The sequence below is a fragment of the Pogona vitticeps genome, chromosome 6 (assembly GCF_051106095.1).
Source record: "Pogona vitticeps strain Pit_001003342236 chromosome 6, PviZW2.1, whole genome shotgun sequence".
Classification (NCBI taxonomy): domain Eukaryota; kingdom Metazoa; phylum Chordata; class Lepidosauria; order Squamata; family Agamidae; genus Pogona; species Pogona vitticeps.
Genome location: NC_135788.1, coordinates 93,287,148 through 93,303,913, shown reverse-complemented (window position 1 = coordinate 93,303,913; position 16,766 = coordinate 93,287,148). Strand labels below are relative to the sequence as shown.

The 16,766-nt window shown below is 40.8% G+C and overlaps 1 protein-coding gene and 1 long non-coding RNA gene across 7 annotated transcripts in view; one reads left to right on the top strand and one right to left on the bottom strand.

The window, feature by feature from the left end:
• Positions 1-7,576, bottom strand: part of JUP (junction plakoglobin) — a 68,748-nt gene extending 61,172 nt beyond the window's left edge. For 2 of the 6 annotated variants that reach the window (XM_073004265.2, XM_078377872.1), the window contains exon 1: positions 7,428-7,543. The gene's annotated coding sequence lies outside the window, so the exon portion shown is untranslated. Of the gene's footprint in view, positions 1-7,427 lie in introns of all 6 variants that reach the window. The other 4 variants (XM_073004267.2, XM_078377871.1, XM_073004264.2 and 1 more) reach the window with 3 other exon arrangements.
• A 51-nt stretch (positions 7,577-7,627) lies between these two features.
• LOC144583650 (uncharacterized) lies at positions 7,628-10,785 on the top strand. The gene is made up of 2 exons (XR_013537560.1): positions 7,628-7,691; positions 8,072-10,785. It is a non-coding gene; the product is annotated as an uncharacterized LOC144583650 (long non-coding RNA).
• The last annotated feature ends 5,981 nt before the right edge of the window (positions 10,786-16,766 follow it).

The window sequence follows — 16,766 nt, the reverse complement described above, 5'->3', positions numbered from 1 at the left end:
GGTTTGCCAAACAAAGCAATTTGTGTGTCAGTTTGGGAAAGGGGCTTAACTTCACTCAATAGGCTTTCCACAGAGATACCTGTACCAATTAAGGCGAGTTAAATGCATGAGACTAACAAAGCATTAACCTTTATGGAGCAGTCAGACGACTGTCAAGGAGCTGTTTATGTCTCTCCCAATCGGTTATCTAAACGCTACACAGACAGCTTTCGAAACCCAGTGACAAGAACTCTTATTAGGGTCATAACCTAAGACTATAGTCCTATACTACAGCCTTCTTGAATACATCTCAAGGTTCTTTGTGCACTTGCCTGATTCCAATGCAACTCTACAAATATATCTATTACCTGAACATAGGAAAGTGCTCACAACTCAAGGAAGCAGAGAGGAGACATCTCTATTAATCCAGAGAGAGCAAGGGGGAAAAAGCAAACATATATACAGTAATTATATATATATATTTTTTAAAAAAAATCCAAGTTACCACAATAATAGGCATTAAAATAGTACCTGAAAAAAATTTAGAGAAGGGAAGTGGACATTCTGCTCGCAAATTTGGAAATCACTTTTAGGTCTCACTTTCTGGAAATGGGATAATCTCACATACAAGTCTGTTATAGCTTTTATGCAAAGTGGAATGTTCCTATTTCAAACCCTCTGCTAAGCTTCATCACAGTCCATTTTTAACCTCTTACAAGCTGTCTGTTCAAGCTGGACATTTCAATTAAATCCACAATGCATCTTTGATTTTAGGTTTTACAACTGAAGATGTATATATTACAGAAGTTACAAAGTTTTCTGGAAAGCAAATGCTATTTCTGCAATCCCAACATGAAAGACAAAATTCAACTTCTTGCATGCCCTACTGATTGCTTGAACAGCATCAATTCTGATATTAAGAAAGACATAAAATTTCCTGACCTTCAATGTCTCTTCAAAAAATTAATATTTTCATAGCAGATTTTTCATGCCTTGCATAACTTCCTAATTGTCTTCTGTGAAAAACAGCTCCCATCTTCTCCTCTGCCATCACTCTACAGTGTCGCTACATATTGCCTGCTCATCTGCCCGCTTTCTGCTATACCTATTCCCTGGGCTTTCACATACTAACTTGGCTGCCCAAGCACAACCAGTACAAATCTTTCCATTCCTGAGTTAACTGGGAGGGAAATAACTACATTATATTTATACTCAATGCAGATAGACTTATCTTCCATTCCACAAATGTTTGCCAAAAACTCTCCAGAGTTCAACGTCCTGACAGACTATTCTGCCAAATAATCCAATCTATGTACCAGGAACCTGGGAACTGAAACACTTAGAATGCATTTGTAATATCATCACCATGCTTTGGAACAACACACAAAATCATAAAGAGTATAATAAGAAGCTTGTTTCCACCACCACGCCAGCAAAGAAAGCAGGCATGACTCATTTTAAGAGCCACACCTTGGGAAACAAAGCCCATGCAGTCACACCTGCAGAAGCTTTACCATTCCCATTATCATCCAAGGAATTCACCTTGTTCATTTTAAAGATTCACCCTGCTGCTCTTTCAATAGCTATCCTAGGAATCCCAAATATGAAGTCCTGGCATGTTTGTTTGTGTTAAGTGTTGTTGTGAATATAAAAAATACCCAGCCTAATCATATATGGATGGTTGGAGCATTTCAGTAATGATCAATCCACAGAAAAATACAGGACTGCAGGAGCCTAACTGTAAATTACAGTTTAGCCACACTGTTGTTCTACCATATTTGGCTGGTGTGTTGGTGACCCAGTAAAATAAGAACATGACAAAAAGCTGTCCCCATCAATACTAGGATTGCTATAATTAACACATTCCTAAATTTGGAAAAAAAAATTAAATGAACCACATTGGACTGATACTTGATGCCATCTCTCTGTACTGTATTACTATTTTTACTAACAACTAAAATGAAACAGACAGAAAGATAAAAACTTGCTAGGACCACAATTATGATGAGACATCCAAAAGATGGAGAGCCCCCTCTAGGACCAAAATGACATTTTAAACCTCCAGTGCCAATTCAAGTCCTTTGAAATGAGGTTGTTCCCGCCCATTTACCGATTTTTTTAATGAGACTGATTGAGTTTGCAATCAAAGCACTCATCCCAGCCCAGATGCATCGGACTTCCACCATTACTTTCTAATCTTAAAACCTAAAGCTAGGACAAGTAAGACCATTAAGGAACTGACAGACTCACTAGTACAGAGATTTCTTAAAAATGAGGGCAGGGGAACCAAAATCCCAGAATTGTTCAAAGACGGAACAGAAAGTATTCAAGCAATCAAGCTCTATGACACCACAGAAGTGAGCAAGCAGGGGACAGCAGGAATAATTTTATTCTAGTTTTTGGCCTCAACCTGATATTTCAAGAGTCATTGTTTTAGAGATCATTCCTAACATTTACAGTATGTTTTCCATAGGATGATGTAGACTCTTCCATAGTGGTTTGACCTGATTTTGGAGTCAAATTTAAGATCTGCTTGGTTCTTTGAGGAACGCATATTGTGGTACTTGTACATACATGCCTGCATGCATTTTATTATACTGATCAGTTCAATTCAGATTGGATCTCTCTCTCTCTCTTTAAGGCACCTTGTTATGAGCAGCTTCTTCTTTCCCAGGCAACTCCCCAGCCTTATCCTTTCATCTGTGCTGCAAACCTGATTAATTAAGCGAATCATTTGGCTAATGCAATTAGAACACCCTTTGCCTCACCCTGTGCCAGGATTAAAAGGCAGCGGCAAAGGAAGGAAACCCCAGCTCAAAACGAGCGCAACTTTCAGGCTGAATGCAGTGAAAACTTTATATTTCCGAATAAATATTTTAGGGAAAGGCTAGAGAGAACCCAAGGTTTTCTGCAGCTTGCAGTAAATGTAAAGGAAGTCTCAAGACAAAGATTAACCAGAGACATGCAGAGCTTAAAAGCAACATTCTGCTGGCTTACAAATACATGCACTCAGATAGCAATCAGAGTCCAAGAACCACATTTACAGGTTCATCTACTCAAACTCCCAAGGGGCCAAGTACAAAGGCGGAGGAGCTCTGTGTAGCTAAGTACACTCTAAATTGTCACAGTGAATTCAGTCAAAACTTTAGAACCTTGAGATTTGTTCCCTTCACTTCCCGTGTCACCTTTGGAAGAAACATACTACACACACTCTTCAACAGACACATGAAACATTTCCTCTTAATGTATTTAAGAACTGCATATGTACGACCCAGCTGTCCTAAGAATGCAAAGGTCTTGCTGGATCAAACCAAAGGCCTCTGTAGTACAACACTCCACATAGTAGCTAGCCAGCTGCCTGTCAATAGCCCACCAGCAGGATATGGGTGCAACCGCCATTTTGTATTCCTCGACAAATGACCTGCTAGAGTATATTGCCAGGATAAATGGTTTGTAACCTTGCTTAAGAGAAACGCAGAAGGATTAACATGAAAACAATCATATTACCTACCCTCCAGAAAGCAAAAGTCTCTTTAGCACTACAGATTAGACTGATTCCACTTGCAGAATTTTTTATATACTTTGAAATACTGGAGGTGATACATAACCATCCTCACTAAAAGCTGCATCAACAGCACAAAGGAGGAACCTAGGTTTGCAATAATAATTTCAATGCATGTTCCTGTTAATGTTGATATGTAGCACTTACGTAGAAAGTGAGGATAAACAAACAAACAAAAAACCATTAACCACTCCCCAACATCTGACTGACATGAGACTTCCCCACAGCTAAATAGTAATTTGACGTCAGAGTTCAGAAATGAACTCACATTTCCCAGTTCCACAGTCAAGTGCATCAGTTTCAGCGCCCGATCCAGACCCATCAAACCTACGTACAAGAGTTTTTAAAGTCTTGTAAGAAAAAAGATTTACACACACAAAGGGAATGCTCACACAAGTTCATTGTCTTGGCATAATTTATTTGAAATATAAGTTTTCATTTTTCCAACCATAGAACTAAGATCTCTTTCTAGTGCACAATCTGAAGTCCATGAACATCTACAAAGCAACATGAACCTTCCCAGAGTACATTTATAAGTAAAGCTGCTCAATCCAAGGTCACAGAAGTTCTAACGCAGAACTACCAAGACGAAATCTCAGGCACAAGTGCTCACTCACTTCCTTTAATCACAGAATTGTCTTTCCTGCTTTTACTTACATACACATACACAGTCCATTATGCAACTCAATAAAAAAAAAGCTGCAGAAATCAAACAGACACACACACACACAGGAAGGGGAGGAGGGAGGGAGAAAGAGAGAGAACAGTCAGAGCCAGTTGTTTCTTGTTTCCAGTTTCTCTTCCCTAAACCACCTCCCGATTCTTGTGAAACACAGCAAGATTCCCACATGACTCACTCTACACAGAAAGCACCAAAATGTCTGGCATTCTGACTCTTTTAAAAAGTAATAATAGAGCTGCGTCAGAAAGCATGTCAAGACATTTATGCTTAAGCAACTGCACTAGCAACAGAATCTTTCATGTAGCAGCTGAATATACTGCGGTCCACTGTTCCATGACTTACAGAAAGTTGTTGTTTTCAAATCACTGGTGTCCAAGAATGGATTAGCACAGGAAAAATCATGTTTCTGCACCTCTTTCTATAATCAACAGCAAATCTGCAGGCATAGAGATTCACTGGCTTCTACTCTTTTTACAAAGATATACTGTATACCTTTAGTAAGCTTGCTTAAGAAAGACACAGAATGATTAACATGAGCCATAGTCCTATTACTAGCTGGGGGGGGGGGGAATCAATTCTCAGGAAGGAACTATAGTGCAGATTGGTTTATCTTGCTGAGACTTTCACAGACTCTGCAAATCAAACTACAGTGCAATGTCTGGTTCAGGCTGAACATCCCTTCCGACTTCACTTGGTTTTTAACTGAAAGCAAAGATTTCCACTGCCCCTGATACTAACAACTTTTTTGCTTTAAACTTCCCAGTTCATAGTACAATATTCTCTTTCAACAGCAGGTTGCCCATAAGGGGTATGTTCAAGCTTTGTTTTAAGCTAAGGAAATATAGGCAGTATGTAAAATGAGTTTATTCTTCCAACACCTGAGTTGCTACTTATAAACAGAACAATGAAGAAGAAGAAAAATGTACTTTACAATTACCTGGTCTTATTGGAATACACTTAGAGGGAATTTAAGGGGCCCTAAAAACACCACATATTTTTGGCAGGCAGACAGGAAGGAAAGGAAACTTCCTAGAACTCATGATAGGTCAGTCAACAAATTACATACCATGGAAAGGATTGCAAAGGCTTTATATCATTGTATAGTATTTCGGGGTGGTGGTGTTAAATATAAGTTTGGCTAATTTATTTCTTTATTGTTCATGTCACAACATTAAGAAAAACAGACATTTTTGTTAAACGTCTTAAAGCATTTGCATGAATGAAACAAACAGGAACTCAGCTCCACAAAATATGCTTGAAATCCCTTATGTCCATGGTATTATTTTCTTCCATTGTTTGCAGTTTAGAATGTAGTGTATGTTTTTTTTTTAAACAGAAGACTATAAAAAAGCAGGAAAAGGATGAGTAATTTGCTTCTGGGACAACACAGATCAAAGGGCATGCCTGGGAGAGACAAGCTTGATTACTAGGAAGCCCAAACATATAGTAGCTCAACACTGAAGCAGAAGAGTCGGATTTCAAAAACACTTTTTAGAAATCATAAATGTGAAGGAAGGAAGCAGTCTGTCATCCCTTGTTCACAAAGAGACATTGTAAATCTCCCAAACAATATAAAGCAGCACACACTTTTTCCAGGGGACAAAGGCAGTACTCATACATGTCCCCACCCTGGGCAATGCTGGAGTGGTGCTCAGTAGTGGTAGAATTTTTCAACTGCCACCGAGTGGAAGTGTTTTTAACTACCGCAGCAAGATCTTTGAACCTCTGTGAAAAGCAGAACCCCACAATTGAATGAAGTCAGATTCTTAGAAAATTCAAATAAACAGCACACATATGCAACACCTCCTTTACAGTCAAGAAAAGCACTGCTTTTCCACAGTGCTGGTGAGCTCTCCCCAAGACTACCAGTGTTTGACATTACTATGGGACTGAAATGGATGTCACTTCCAAGGACACAAACCAAATAGGAAAAGAACAATCTCAGATCAAGAATTTTTTTTCTTTAAAAGATATGGGTCTAGAGGCTCCCTCCCATTAACCCAACATCTGTCTCCCCCAACGTCCCCCTCATTAGTTTCCATATCGTCATCAAACCCTTTATTTCTGCAATTCCTTATCCATGGTGATTCATAGGGTCCCTACCAGCTTAGCAGATCCAAGATGATGATGGTAATACACTTAAAATGCAACACCTTGTCCTTCTCCACTTCACTCTGCAGTTCACCTCAAGTCTTCCATTTCTACAGCAAATCTCCATAAACAACAAAAGACTCTGTCTCCAGCCCTACAACTCCGCACACACACACACATAGACATGATTTTAAATCTAATTGGGGAACCCCTACTCCACATTTCTTCTCACAATCTCTGCTTCCCACTCTCACTGTTCCCCCCCCCAAAAGCTGACTTCCTGATCCTTGCACCTTCCTCAACTGTGTTAATAAAATCTTTCCACCCTAGACCACCACAGCTCGTTTCCCACCACCCTGTACCGTTCCCGGCCACCTACATTTCTCATTTCAAGGCACCCCCTTGCTTTCAAATCCAGATGCTGACAGCCAAGTCCAACTGCCCAACCAACTTTGGGAATACAAGCCCTCAAAACCTCAGAACCTAAAGGGCAAGGTCAGGACCCCACTCCCAAGAGGGTTTGGAAAACCTCTTCAGCCGGGGGGGGGGGATTCTCACAACTGGCCACCACCGCCCGGGAAGAACCTCTCCCCCCCCCCTTCTCCAGTTGCACCATCCCACCTCTAGGACACTCCCTGCCTCCCCAGACCCGGGCGTCGTCCCCCCTCCCCGCCCTCTTCCATTGACTCGAAGGCAGGATCTCTTGTTCCCAACTACCCTATGGGCACCCCAAAGGCTAGCACCCCTTGGAAGCCTATGGAGGAATGGGGGGGAATAAGTTTAGGGTTATCGGATTTACTTGTCCCCCATATCCTTCCGCTCAACTGCCCGATGTCACTTCCCGGCCCTAGATGTTACTTTAAGGCTATAGGGCAGCTCTTGTGGGCTCCTTAAACTGCGGGTGTCCCTCCCTAACCCACTGCCCCCTAAATTAGTTACACCCTTTGGGACTAGCATACCAAAGCCCCATAACTCTAAATAAAACCCACTTCTGGTCCCCTCCCTTCCATGCCCTACACGGTGCTCCTGAAGAGCCCACTTGAGGGTCCCTTCCCCTCACAGACCCCACATTTTATGTCCCCCCCACACACAATTTGTCCGCTTCGAACCCACCTGCCGGCCCCGTCGCCACCGCCCTGCTCGCTTCTTACTCCACTCCGCCCCGCTTCGAATGACTCGCTCCAGCAAACAATGGGAGTGAACAGAACCCTTGCCCGAGCCCAGCCCTGGTCCCCATGGACACACGCCACGCCCCCGAGGCTCTCATTGGCCGCGCCGCGGGCGAGGGGGAGCGGCCTCCTCTTCGCCGCCCCACCCCGTTTCGCCCTGTCCTGCTCTGGTGTTTACCGGTCAGGTTCTCCTGATTGGAGGCGAAAGGTGGGGAGGGGGGGAGGGAGAGGGGAAGACGGGAAAGGAGAGTCGGGCAGGTGTGGGCGGAGTTCAGTGTGAGAGAGGGGCGGGGTGGAGTCACAACCCTCGGGAGAAAGGGAGCCGGGATGGGGAAGGAGGTTTTATGAGGCGAAATGGAAGTAATGAATGCATATGCTAGACACGCAGAAGGTTCTCAAGGGGATCATTCCCCTGGCCTTTCCAGCTGAAAATGACCAAGTAGCAGACGGTATGAAAGACGTCAGAGCAGGTTAAATAGTATTGGGCTAAATGGTTAAAAAAGTCTGCCCTCGTGTTTTCCTAATGGTCAAACGATAAATCACCATAATTGCCTCTTCGAGATCTAACTCAAGAATTCCTTTATTTAGTTCCAGATTCTACTCGCTCGCTCGCTGGCGTTCATTTACACCCTGCCTTTCTGTCAAGGAAAAGGCATTTGTGCCCTCCCAAATTCTCAGCCTTAGAAAAAAAGAAGACGCTGTTAAGGTGCTACACTCAATATGCCAGCAAGTTTGGAAAATCAACAGTGGCCAGAGGACTGAAAAAGATCAGTCTACATCCAAATCCCAAAGAAGGGCAGTGCCAAAGAATGCTCCAACTACCTACCGTACAATTGCACTCATTTCACACCCTAGCAAGATTGTGCTCAAAATCCTACAAGGTAGGCTTCAGCAATATGTGGACCGAGAGCTCCTAGAAGTACAAGCTGGATTTTGAAGGGGCAGAGGAACTAGATATCAAATTGCTAACATGTGCTGGATTATGGAGAATGCCAGAGAGTTCCAGAAAAACATCGATTTCTGTTTCATTGACTACGCAAAAGCCTTCGACTGTGTGGACCACACCAAACTATGGCAAGTTCTTAAGGTAATGGGAGTGCCTGAGCACCTTATCTATCTCCTGAGAAACCTATACCTGGGACAGAAAGCAACAGTTAGAACTGGATATGGAACAACTGATTGGTTCAAAATTGGGAAAGGAGTACGACAAGGCTGTATATTGTCCCCCAGCTTATTTAACTTATATGCAGAATACATCATGCGAAAGGTCAGACTGGAGGAATCCCAAACCAGAATTAAGATTGCCGGAAAAATATCAACAACCTCCAATATGCAGATGATACCACTCTGATGGCAGAAAGTGAGGAGGAATTAAAGAACCTCTTAATGAGGGTGAAAGAAGGAAGTGCCAAAATGGTCTGATGCTCAACATCAAAAAAAGGAAGATAATGGCCACTGGTCCCATCAACTCCTGGCAAATAGAAAGGGAAAATATGGTGGCAGTGACATTTTACTTTCTTGGGCTCCGTGATGGTAACAGCAGCCATGGAATTAAAAGACGCCTGCTTTTTGGGAGGAAAGCGATGACAAACCTAGACCGCATCTTAAAAAGCAGAGACATCACCTTGTTGACAAAGGTCCGCGTAGTCAAAGCTATGGTTTTTCCAGTAGCGATGTATGGAAGTGAGAGCTGGACCATAAAGAAGGCTGACCGCCGAATAATTGATGCTTTTGAATTGTGCTGCTGAAGGAGGCTCTTGAGATTCCCGTGGTCTGCAAGGAGAAGAAGTGCTCACTGGAAGGACAGATCCTGAAGCTGAGGCTCCAATACTTTGGCCATGTCATGAGAAGAGAAGACTCCCTGGATGTTGGGAAAGTGTGAAGGCAAGAGGAGAAGGGGACAACAGAGGACGTGATGGATGGAAAGTGTCATCGAAGCTACCAACATGAATTGGACCATACACTGAGAGACAGTGGAAGACAGGATGGCCTGGCATGCTCTAGTCTATGGGGTCATGAAGAGTTGGACACGATTTAACAACTAAAGAACAACAAAATTCCCAGCCCAGTTAAACAAGTGGTTCTACTTTCCGTCACCTACAAACTGTCTCTTCCACTCCCATGACAACAAAGAATCTTATGTCATTTTACGTTTTGTGGGCATTCCCTTCATCAGATGCATGGAATCACACAGATTTTTACCCGTGGGTGGGTGAAAGAGTGGGGAATGTAATTTGTAGGGCATGAAGGGACTGGAAGGGGGAAAGTATTAATACTGATATTTAAATTTGATTAGCAGTAGTCATTAACAAACAGTAGCTGGAGGGAATGCAGGAATAGACTTGGAGAATGTGCTTTGTGTGGTGTAATGTGTTCCTTGTTCTAATGTATGGCATGGAACTGCAGGCAGCTATTTCTTTTTTTTTTTAATGATTCCTAATTATACAAATGTCTCTTGAATCAAAACTTTTATTTACCAACAACTCCCTCAGCTTCTTACTGTGGATTTTGTCAAAAGCTTCCTCATAAACCTGAAAGGAAGCAGACACATGCGTGCCATGGCAGGTCTTCCCAGGCACATGTATGCCAAATAGTATTGCCCAAATAGTATCATTCCAAATCTTCATCTTAATCCAAAATGCATGTCATTTCTTTTAAGTCCTGCCACATATTGCTTTTAAGAAAATTTTAAAGATATAGCTCGCTAGGTTTATTGTTTTGCAGCCACTTTGAGCTTTGCCACTTTCCTTTTTGAGAAATGTGATATTTGCCAATCAGAGCAAAATTTTAGGGTCGATTCCTAGTCTGAATATTGAAAAGATTCACTAAAACAGCTAAGCTATCTTTGATTAGTTTTGGTACTTTTGTAAAAACATAATCAAGTCTAGGGACTTTGCCCTTTTTGCTAGCTATTTTGTAGGTTGGATTTTGAATATCTGTGCTGTACTTCCGATTCAGTATAAAAATCTAGTACAATATATTTTGTTTCTCTGTTGTACTCAAACAGCTTTTAATGTACTTTCTCCCCAACATGATTTTACCCTTGACATCATGTGTCAGATTATGATGATTATCACCAGTAATAGGTATTCTTGTTTTTTAAAATATGTTTGCACTTTCTCCTTGATCATTTAATCACATTAATGGAGTTGTGATTTTTTGTTAGGTTTTCTATTTTTGTACATTGTTTTGACCACCATTTGTTTTGTTTCCCTATTATATATGTTGCAAACCACTCAGAGTGGCCTTGGCCAGATGGGTGGTATAAAAATGAAATATAATTCAATAAAATAAATGAATTTTTATTTTGATTCATTTTCAATCAACATTAGTATTCTTCCTGTTAGACTCTTTTTTATTTACATTTCTATTTTTTAAGTAAAATTTCTGAACTGTACAAAGGGAATTGGTTCCAAACTTTCCCATGGATATTGAAAACTGAATAAGAGTGAACCCTATGCATAACATGGTCTCTGGCCAGTTCTAGTGATGACATTGTGGAACTACCATATTTCTACGGCTTTTTTCTTTTAATACTGTATTTTGAAAAGAATTCAGACTGTGGATAAGTGAAACTGTAGGTACCAATCCTTTAGATACAGGGGGCCTACTGTATACATAGTCATGAACAAAATGTTAAAAATATCACTAAACAAACTTCTTGTAACATGTTCTCAAGTTGCCTCTGACTTTTGGTGACCCTATGAATGAGAGATCTTCAAAATGTCCTGTCCTCAACAGCCTTGCTCGGCTCTTAGAAACTCAATTCTGTGGCTTCCTTTAGGGAGACAGCCCATCTTATATTTGGTCTTCCTCTTTTCTTGCAGCATCCAGTATTTCCCAGCATTATTGTCTTTTCCAGAGAATGTTGCCTTCTCATGATGTGCCCAAAGTAGGACAGCCTCAGTTTTATCATTTTTACTTCCAAGAGATAGTTCAGGCTTTATTTGCTCTAGAACCCACTCATTAATCTTTCTGGCAGTCTAGGGTATCCACAAAACCCTCCTCCAGCACCATATTTCAAACAACTACAGTATTTTTTTTCCTGTCACCTTTCTTTAGTGTCCACCTTTCACACTCATACATAGTGATCAGGAATCCTTGGTCTCCAGTGACATATCTTTACACTTGATTATCTTTCCTGATTTCTATATTGCTGGCATTCCCAGTCCCAGTCTTCTGATTTCTTATCTGCATTCTCCATTTGGATTGATGATTGAACCAAGAAGTAACAAATTTAATTTTTTCATTCTCAATATTAAAGTTACATAATTCTTCTGTAGTCATGATTTTTGTCTCAATGTTCAACTGCAGTCCTGCTTTGACACTTTCTTCTTCACACTTTCTCCTTTCAAGCGATTGCTGCTTTCTGCCAGTAAGCTGATGTCATCTCCTATTATTGATATTTGTTCCACCAATTTTCACTCCTCCTTCATCTGAATCTAGTCCATTTTTTCCATACAATATGTTCTATATACAAATTGATATACTGTAGAACAATTTATATATAGAACATATTGTATATACAAATACAGTATGTATATTTGTATAAGATAAGGGGATAAAATTTTGTCTCTCCATATTTTGTCCTAACAGTAGCTTCTTGTCCACATACAGGTTACGGATCAGGACAAGTGCTAAGGCACACCCATTTCTCTCTGAATAACTCATAGTTTCTCATGACCCACACAGTCAAAGGCTTTACTGTAGTCTATAAAGGATAGGCTGATCTTCTTCTGAAATTCTTTGGTGCTCTCAATAGCCAGCAGATATTTGCAATCTGATCTTGAGTGCTTCTTTTTTTTTTCAGAGTCCAGCTTAAACAGTGGGCATTTCTCACTCCATATACAGTAAGACCCCTATATACTGTATGCAAAACCAGTATTCACACTATCTGCAGTCATCACTGCTGCAACCCAACTTCACACTAATCAGGCAGTATAAAAGTTTAAGAAATAAATATAGGGCTTTGTAAAATGAAATGATCTGAAATTTTAAAAAGAAGGGAAAATATGGTATAGCTATTAGAAATTGTGCCAACCCCTGACATTAAAAGCTGTTTTAAAAACTGTATTTTGGATTGACGATAGGCTTAAGGGCTTACAACTTAAATTTAGTGTTAATTTTTTTAGCATTTGTACGTGCAGTTTTCTTCATAGCTGTAAGACTTTTTTATTTTTATAATAACTCTGAAGTATTTTAGGCAAAATCCAAGGAAACAAAACAAGACAAAAACATGTGGCACCTTAAAGGCTATTTTATTTTAATGTAAGCTTTTGTGGACACGTACACTTTGTCAAACATGAAGAAACAAGGATGGGGGGAGAGAGGAGAGAAAGAAGGGGGAGGGCTAAGATGTAGTGAAACTTCAAGAAGGGAAAGAAACAACGAAAGAAGTTAGCAGAGGAATCACATGTGTTAATGTAGGGGATATTGACAGTTGGATGTACTATGGTTACATTTACACAGAGTATTTTATGGCTATGTTGTTTTAGGACTCTATTGTAAAAGTTCCTTAGAAGACAGACACCGAGACTGGGCAAAGTTGGAGGGGGGAGAAAGAATGGAGGGGTGGGGTTTGAAGATTTGGGATTCACTTAAAACTCAAGAGGGAGAGAAAGAGAGTATTAAATGTAAAAGTAAAAGAAGATGGCAGAGGAATCACATGTGTTAATGTAGGAAATATTGACAGTATTTCCCTTAGAGCCTCGTGATGCGAGATGGGCTTAATTTTGGATTTTTCCTTATATGCTTGCATGGACTAACACGGCTGCCTCTTCCAAAACTATACTTGAAGTATTTTGTGTTTATGAAACATAGAAGCAATGTAGAAAATAAAGCTTGTACGATTAGAAAAGGCGATGAGGCCTGGAATTATTACAATAATGATAAGACTTAAACTTTGATGCCCAGATAGGGTTGCCAGATGTCCGGCAAAAGGAGGACATGTCCTACTTTTCAGGATCATGTCCTCCGTCCGGCAGGCAAAACTAAAAAACTTCAAAATGTCTGGCTTTTGTATCTCCACCCCCACCCCACCCCACCCCCTGCAGCCGAACCTCTCCCTGTTACTTCCTTGGTTGAGACATTTGTAAATCCTCCGGTTCTTTCAGAGAGATCGGAGATAAGGTGTCCTGATTGTTTACCTGGATAATCAATCCCTGACTTGTGGATGGCTGCTTCTGCCTGGAGCTGAATAAGGCAGGAAGGTGCAAGAGAGATGGATGGATGGATGGATGGATGGATGGATGGATGGATGGATGGATGGATGGATGGATGGATGGATGGATGGATGGATGGATGGATGGATGGATGGAAATGGACAGTAGTGAAGTGAGTGCACTTGCTTGCCTGCCGGAGGGAAGGCTGTTCTGGGGTTTGGAGGGGGTGGCAGTTCAAAACCAGGGAAATAGGGGCCAGTCCGGTCCCTCCTTCCTCCTAAAGCCAGGGAACGGCAGGCACTTTTATCCCCCCCTTCTGCCCTGACCCCCCGACCCTGGGGCATGTGCAGAGTGTGTTTCTAGGTCCAGGAGCATACGCAGAGTTATCCCCTATGCTTGTGGGAGCTGGAACACACACATACACACACACACAAGCGGATTTCTCTCAGCTTGAGAAATTGCAAAGGGTGGAGAAAATGGCTTTGTGTGTGTGTCTGCAAATCCATTTTCTCCACCCTTTGCATTTCTCAAGCTGAGAGAAATCCACGCCTTCTGTTTTCTTTCCTGGTTTTTTTTATAAAGTGTTTCAAATCTGTCACACAACTTTTTAAACTTTTTATTTCACTTTATTATGCTTTTATTAAAATAAAAAAAATCAATAAATTAAACAAGGGGGATGGGTCTCCATTAAAGGAAGGAATAGATTGTCTCCATTGGTCCTGGGAGCCCAGTAAGTCTATATGTAGATTTGTTTTGTTTTGTTTTTATTTTTAAACATTTTTCAAAAGACAAAAACACAGTGGCCAGTGGATTCTGAGTTTTGTAGTCCAAAAAATGTAACTTTCCCAGTCTTGACCTTTCAAGACTGAGTAGGCTGAATGGTTATGGTATTGCCCCATGATCAAAGAGCTATTCTCCCCATACCTAATTCCAAAAGTGACATGCCACCCCACCCCACCCCACCCTGTGTACAGAGCCCCCCCAATATGTCCTCCTTTGTCATCCTTTTTGGCTTTCTATGTCCTCCTTTTCGTACACATGTATCTGGCAACCCTATGCTCAGATGAATTTAATATGAATGCCAATGGTTGTTTGGCTTTATTCTAGAATTAACCTTTAATTGGGATACATATCAGCTGTGACAAACACAGGCTTCTGATTTTCCCCTAGAGGTGTGTAAAGTTCTGTAGGGCTCGTGGGAGGATGTTCAAGCATCCATCAGTTTATCTGATCTGACATCCATCTATTTTCCATAATCTTTTCCCCACCTCCTTGTTCCTGCTGATATCTTTTCATTTATGTATTTATTTTAAAATCATGTATTCCACTATTTTCAGGAGACACTTAGATTGGAAATCGTGATATATACATATAATGCTCTCCACTTATAAAATTGAAATGAGAACATCAACATGAACATAATCACCTATGCCTCCCCCTTTCAAATTATCTCTCATAAACTGGTAATGCCGCTAATGTGACTCACTTTAGGTCAGCCTGCAGCCCAGTAATGAGTAATTCCCCATTCACTAGTTGAAAGACAATGGTCTGTGTGAAACCAATGGGATAGAGATCATCCATAGACTTGGAATGATATGTAAATGACAACCAACTATCTTTCTTTTAAATTAGATTGCAAGGAGGTAATGTCTGGAAGGCTGTATGTAGGGATATTTTTGACTCATTCTAAAGAAGGTTGTTTCTTTAGATCTGGTTGGGCTAGTGCTTTTTTAAAAATAAAATCATATACATATCTGGGGGCTCTTTCTGGACTTAGACCTAGTCTTAGGTCCCCAGAAGGCAGCTGTAGCCAGAAGTGTTTTTGCGAAACTTCTACAAATGTGCCAGTTGAGATTCTTCCTGGAAAAGGTAGACTTTGTCGCTGTCTTCTTGGTTTGTGGTGCATCCAGATTAAAATACTGCAGTGGGCTTTTATACAAGAATGCTTTTGAAATCCAAGCAGCTTGGATGTGACTCAGTGCAACCTGGCTTATACTTGAGAAGAGTCCTTGCATAGGGAAGACCAGAGAGAAAGGATCTCCTCAGGTCCTAGAATGTCCTTGACCTGTTGACTCGTTCTGACCTTCCTTCAAGCATAGTTTGCTATCCTTCAGGTTGCTGGTGTCACTTCCTTCCTTCTTACCGTTCTCTCTTGTCCATCTAGGGAAGAGACTTCTTGACTTTATTCTTTAGAGATGAAAGGGGCAGCTATGTCTCCTTAGACTTCCAACTAGTTGACTAGAATTAGGACATCTGTCACCTTTCCTGTGAGTATCCTTCTCTAACAAATTCAGACTTATTTTCTTAGAAGTGTGGATGAGATTCCTTTACAAAGAAGGAAGTGAGCTCAGGCAACCATTCTGAATTTCAAGGGCTGGATCTACAAGTTAATATTGCTCCAGTAGCACTGTGTGTGCACTGTCCAGTAGGTTGAAAGGGTACCTGAGGAATCACTTCCTTCCATATGCCCTGCTCACCTATCAGTATCTTTGGGGGAGGTTCTGTTCTGTATTCCCTTAGGTCTGGCTACGGCTTTCTCTTTTGGGAGCATCCAGGTTCTGGAATTGCCTTCTTCATAAGATGAAGCTGATAGCTAGCTTGTCTCTTTTCAATTGTCAGTAACACTATTCTTTTCCATACTGTTTTTTATAAGAGTTCAGATTGTCTTTTTGTGCAATGATATATGTTTCCTTTTGGCTAATATAACTGATTATTTGATTAACATATGAACATAAGTACATACGCATGTATTGTTTATCAGTTGTTTTTTCCTGCCAAAAAAGAAGTTACTCAAAATGGCATGCAAAACAGAAAAGCAGCAAAAATTAAGCACCAAACATGCAAAGGCCTAAACAAAACTCAATTCATTAAATTCAGCAACAGCAGGGTTAAATGTTTTTCTTAAAAAATAGTCGGTGGTTGGCAGAATTCAACAGCTAAGCATGCTCCTGACCATAGCTACCTCCTAAATATGGTATAGGAAAATTACTGCCCTACCTAATTCTTTGGAGTTGCAAATTATGCTGAAAATTAATCAAAGTAAATCAGCTTCAACATGGTCTTATTAGATGCAACTTCAGTGTTGATATTTTATCAAAGTAAATAAATACAATGTCAGGGGT